Below are 5,993 nucleotides of genomic sequence, written 5' to 3'. Positions count from 1 at the left end.
ACCCAGTAGGGGTCACTCTCTGTTCCCCGCTTCCCCCTCAGCCCTTGGCAACTACTCATCTACTTTTTGTCTCTATGGATTTGCCTATTCTGGACGTTTCTTATAAATGAAATAATATAATACCCGTATATATTTTAAACCTAACAACACAATGCTATACTTTTTGTCTTAAAAAGTCAAATGAATTTCAGACAAATTAAGAGAAGAGAAAGAAAAACGTACAGTTTTTATATTCATCCACGTACTGCCATTTTTGATGCTTTCATTCTTTCCTGTCTATCTGAATTACCATATGGTGTCATTTCCTCTTATTCTGAAGAGCTTCCTTTAGCATTTCTTGTAATTCTCCCTTCCCCGTTTAAGATCTTGTGCCAAAACAGGGGCCAAGGAAGATTCTGCTGTGTGCCAATTCCATTAGTTGGTAAACTGAGTTTTTAAAGTAATTGCCCCTTGAATCTAAGTTATTGAATGCTTTGACATAAAATTATTGATATGATTCTCTTCACGTACTTTTAATGTTGTGGCTCTTGTAGTGATGTCTCCTTTTTCAATCCTGATATCGGTAATTTGGGTTTTCTCTTGATTAGGATTTGCTGAGGGTTTATCAGTTGTGATCTCCTCAAGGAATCAATTTTTAGTTTTATTAATTTTCCGTATTTATTTTTTAAAATTTCTCTTGTGTCTTTGTGTTTGTCCTTCTATTTATTTTATGTTTAATTTATTCATCCTTTTCTATCTTCTGTAGGTGTCAAGTTATGTCCTTGATTTTAATCTTTTCTTATTCTCTCACATAAACATTTAAGGTTTTAACTTTCCCTTTATATGGCTTTCAATACAGCGCACAAATTTTCATATGTTGCATTTTCACTAACGTCTGTTTAAAATATTTTCCGATTTTCGGGGCGCCTGGATGGCTCAGTTGTTAAGTGTCTGCCTTTGGCTCAGGTCGCGATCCCAGGGTCCTGGGATGGAGCCCCCGCATAGGGCTCCCTGCTCGGCCTGGAGCCTGCTTCTCCCTCTCCCACTCCCCCTGCTTGTGTTCCTTCTCTAGCTGTCTCTCTCTGTCAAATAAATAAATAAAATCTTTAAAAAAATTTTTCTGATTTTTTTGTGATTCTTCCCTCCCCCCCCCCCCCCGCCATGGTCTATTTGCAGATGTGTTGTTTAATTTCTAAATATTTGGGGCTTTTCCAGTTGTCAGCCCCTTCAGGGTCAGTCTCTCTCTCTCTCTCTCTTTTTAAAGATTTTATTTATTTATCTGAGAGAGAGAGCACGAGTGGAGGGGGGAGGGACACACATGGGGGGAGGTAGTAGAAGGAGAGGGACAAGCAGATTCCCGGCTCAGCAGGGAGCCATTGATCCCAGGACTCTGGGATCAGGACCTGAGCCTAAAGCAGATGCTTAATCCCAACTGAGCCACCCAGGCGCCCCCTAATGTCAGTCTCTTCGGGGCCTTGTCCATCTTGTCCGTGTGCGATCTGATTGTGGAGGACTGAATTCTAAGATGGCCCTCGATGGTCCCCATCTCCTGGTCTTCATGCCCTTATGTAATCCTTCCCCTTGAGTGTGGGCTGCCCCTAGTGACTTGCTTCTAACCGGTAGAATACAGCAAAGGTTATGGCAACATCAGTTCTGTGATTAGGTTACAGCATGTCATGACTTGTGTCTTGCTAGCAGACTTGCAGGCTTTGATGAGCAAGCTGCCATACTGGAGAGGTCTGTGTGGCAAGGAACTGAGGACAACTTCAAGCCAACAGCCAATGAGGAATGAGGCCTTCGGCCCAACAGCCCTCGAGGGACTGAATCTTGCCAACAGCCAGGTAAGTGAATTTGGAAATGGATCTTGCCTAGTTAAGCCTTCAGGCAAGACCCACTTCCGGCTGATTGCAGCCTTGTGAAAATCCTGAAGGAATTCCATAAATGGATTCCTGAGCCACAGAAACTGCGAGATGATGAAAGTATGGTGTCTTAAGCTGCTAAGTTTTGGCATTTGGCAACAATATATAACTAATACATCAACCCTTGGCCAAGGAGGTGCAGTGAATCCTTATGCTTACTTCTGGTGCCCTTCCCCTGTCTGGCTCTTCTTAGGTACGCTGCCCTGGAAATTCCGAAGCCTTTACTAGCCCAGAACACTGCTTTCTGTATATATTTGGGTATTTTAAGAGAAAGGACTGAGTTATAAACATCTTCATATCCTCCGCAGATCTTAATTTCATATCAAATTGGATTATTGATTGGCATGCTTTCCAACTTGAACTGCCCTGATGCAGCTTGATCAGGGCATGTCTTTTTTTTTTTTAATTTTAATTTTAATTCCAGTTAGTTAACATACAGTGTTATATTAGTTTCAGGTGTACAACATAGTGATTCAACGCTTCCATTCATCACCTGGTGCTCATCACAGCAAGTGCACTTCTTCATCACCAGGGGCGCATCTTAATGGGAAGTCAGGAGACCTTGTGCAGGCCTCCCCAGTTGGAAACCCCAGGCCTTTATGAACCATATACCTCACACACAGAGCTCATCTGCACTGAGTCACTCCTTCCACTTCTAGACCCGGACGGAGTTCCAAACCGCAGGTGTGGAATCTGGTTTCCCCAGTGGCCTCCAGTGGTTTGGATGACACAGGGTGGCAGTGCAGGGAATTAGCTCTCCATGGGGTCAACCTTAACTTATAGGAAATGGGGGATGGGATAAGCTGGGCAGATAAATTCTGTTTTCTTCCTTCCTTCTACATTGTATGATGTATAGTCCCTCTTTGTAGCCCTTCTAGAAAAGTCCCATAGCCCCAGCAAGTGAGCCTGCTGAATGACCCGCCACATCTCTCTGTGACTCATTAAAGGGCCAGCCAGCATAGTCACAGATCACACAGCGCTGCTTTGTATCTTTCTGTGTCTCTCTTCCACTTTTCTGCCCCCTCACCTCCTGCTAGGCTCACACTCCTCCAAGAAAGCATCCCTACCTGAATCCTTACCTTAGGCTCATCTTTCTGGAGAACCTGGGCCAAGAGAGAGATGGCGTTATGGCTGCTCTTTGCTTTGTGTGTCCATCTCAATGAGCAATTTCTGAGGAGTATACTTTAGCATAACAAATAGAAGCACGACTCACCCTTGATAATTCACAGAGCCAATTTCACGTGTTACTTTGTGTCACGTTCTGCTGTGTGTTTCACATCCTCCCCGTTTCTCAAACACTGTGCTGATGGCAGTGAATGTTAACCTAGACTGACTGAGGAAAGAATCAAGCTGAAGGTGACATGACTGAATACGTGGTTGACGGTTCGCTCCTCGCCTTCATATTGACTGGCTAGACTGAGCTAAAGTACTTTTTAAAAACGTATAGTTTTCCCATTGGACATCTGGCCTGCGGGTACTTGAAAGATCCGGCTCAAGAAATCCCGCAGGTCAGCAGGAGGGGCATCTGGGGTGGCTCTCTGCCGCCCACTGGTGCCTGCAATCCGAGAACCGAATGAGATGTGATAGGGGACTCTGGAGGTATCTGGGGGTATCTGGGGAGATTCCCACATGCTGGCATCCAGCCCACTCTGTGACCTTTCCATCCATCAGTGCCGAATAGGTGATCTTGAGGCCCAACATGCTTGACTCTGCCCAGAAGTCTCCTTCCTCAGCAGGATGCAGTCTATTACACTCAGCACAGTATCTGGCACTCTTAGGTTCCCGGTCCATTTCAAACCTCCTATGCTGGCCCTGGCACCGGCTGCACGTCATGGTATTCATTGCCTCTTTGAGGTCATCCTGCAGCTTGGACAGAAGCTCATTCACTGAGCGGCTCAGCTCATTCTCTGCCATTCGTTTCATTTCATATTCCTTCCACCTTTCAGGGTTGCTGACAATGTCCCAAGTCGCCCGCAAAACCTTGAAGGCTTCCTCTGCCCGGGGATGATGATTTTTGTCAGGATACCAAAGACATAGGGGATGGCTAGAGCAAAGAACCTAGAGCCCGGACCTGGGCTGGACAATATCTCCCATGGTAGTGTAGGAACTGGTATTTCCCTGGGGTCTGTATGCCTTTGTCTTTTGCTTCTAGACCAGATGACACTTTCCCCCCTCTTTTTAAACTACGAGTCCACCTTATAATTTCTTGAACCATTTCAGGAGGGAGCCCCCTCCTTTACCCCAACATACTAGTTAAAAGAGAACAAGAAAGCATGTAACCCTAATTATAGGAGATTATACATGAAGTTCAGAGAGTGGGAACTTTGAATTTTTCCTCTGACATTCACTTTGTGGGTAATCACCCAACTTCATGCTTGTGGCTGCAGGGTTGGCCAAAACTAATAATTTTAGAAAGCAGACTCATGCCCTCTGCCCTTGGGTGAGGGAGAAGGATAAAGGGGCTCCCAGAAATCCCCTTATGATCCAAGGGTTTGTATTTTTTTGTTTGTTCATATTTGTATGTACATATCTATTTAAAGCCAGGGGATTATCTTTCTATAAGTACATAACTAGCAACCTGTATCTTCCCTCTCTTCTTTGCCCTTTTTCTCACTTGAGAATTCTTTCCCTACTAAGTGTTAGCTGAGTGAAGGGCACTCCTACTGGACCAAGGGAGGGGGGATAAAAAAATACCTTAGAGAAATTTTATACAGTAAGTTGCTATTCCTTGTTTCTTACCCAGCCTTATGAGGACATCTCCCCACCCTTCATGCTGACCAAACTATAGCCATATCTGAAAAAAAAAATCATCTTTATTATAAGGAAAATACACAGCAAAACAGAGCTGGAAAAAAATGTATAGTTTTCAAATTTACTCAGTGTAATTCTATGATGGTCCAGGAAAAGCTTTTGCCTGCATCCCACCTCACTGTCCTGCCGTGGCTACGTGCATTTTGTGCCATCTCTCTTCAGTCTAGTGAAAATGTCAGGGGATTTGTTGAAAGGGCAACCCACAGACAAAGAAAGCCACGGACCCCTGCCTTCTCTAGTCAGTTCTCAATTTCAGCAGCATACCAGGTAAAAGTAAGAACTCAGAAATGATGGAGGCTTTTTTTCCCCTGAAACACATGGGGAGACTAAGAGTAAACTCATGGCATGTGCTCGCCTGTTTGTCTCCTTCCACAATACCGCATGCAGTCAGATGGAAACGGTTCTTCCTAAGCCTCTAACTTTATGTAAATTACGTGCAATGTATTTTCCCTTCAGCCTCAAAGCTTGATAAGTGTAGCCAGACCAAAAAGGCTGTTAATAAAGCACACTGTAGACATTACCCAAAAGTGAGTCTGTTCTAATGCTTTTCATTATATCAGAACTGTAAATCACAGACTCTTTCATTAGCATACACAGGGCTGAAAAGAGAAGGTGTTTGAGAGGGTAGGAGTTACCTCGTTTCTTCTCAGGTCTTGCTTCTCTCTCCACCCTGCCTCCATCATGGTTTAATGGAGCTTACCAGTCAAGGGGTGCCCTTCAGGGTTCCAGCAATCAAGTGACCACGTGGTGGTTGTTCAAAGGACTCTGATCCCCATATGCAGGAAACATTATGAGATGTCAAAGAGAGGCCCTTAATTTAGTTTAAGGGTGGGAAAGGGCTGAGGAAAAATTAAGGGGACACCGTTTTAGAGTTTGATACCACTGAGCTAATTCTTGAAGGCAGAGTAGGAGCCAGCCATATAAATATGTGGGATGGCATATAATCATTCTTTGGGATATTGAGCTCCTACTTTGTCTCAGAGGCCCTTTCTCTCGATAGCAATAGGGTTGTACATATAACAGGAATAAAATATAGGATGACGTGTATTACCTCAGTTAAATAAATAAACTCTGTTACTCACTTCTCTTATGTTATAATCTCCTAAATAATTTTCTTCTCAACTAGCCTCCTTCCCACCTACAAACATGTTCAAGTCATCCCTATCCAGAGAGAGAAACCTTATATCTATTAGGATTCTTTTGGGTAGAAGTAGAGGTTGAGGCAGGAAATCAGTTATAACTGACTGAACTAGAAAGGGGATTTGTGGAGATTGCTGAAGATCT

The 5,993-nt window shown here is 43.9% G+C and overlaps 1 pseudogene; it reads right to left on the bottom strand.

Annotated features, from left to right (window-relative positions):
- Nucleotides 1–3,331: 3,331 nt before the first annotated feature.
- Nucleotides 3,332–3,857, bottom strand: LOC113925565 (annotated as a pseudogene).
- Between the last annotated feature and the right edge of the window lie 2,136 nt (nt 3,858–5,993).

Source organism: Zalophus californianus, chromosome 4 (genome assembly GCF_009762305.2).
Source record: "Zalophus californianus isolate mZalCal1 chromosome 4, mZalCal1.pri.v2, whole genome shotgun sequence".
Taxonomy (NCBI): Eukaryota; Metazoa; Chordata; class Mammalia; order Carnivora; family Otariidae; genus Zalophus; species Zalophus californianus.
Note: the sequence above shows the minus strand (reverse complement) of the source record. Positions and strands in the feature narration are given on the sequence as shown.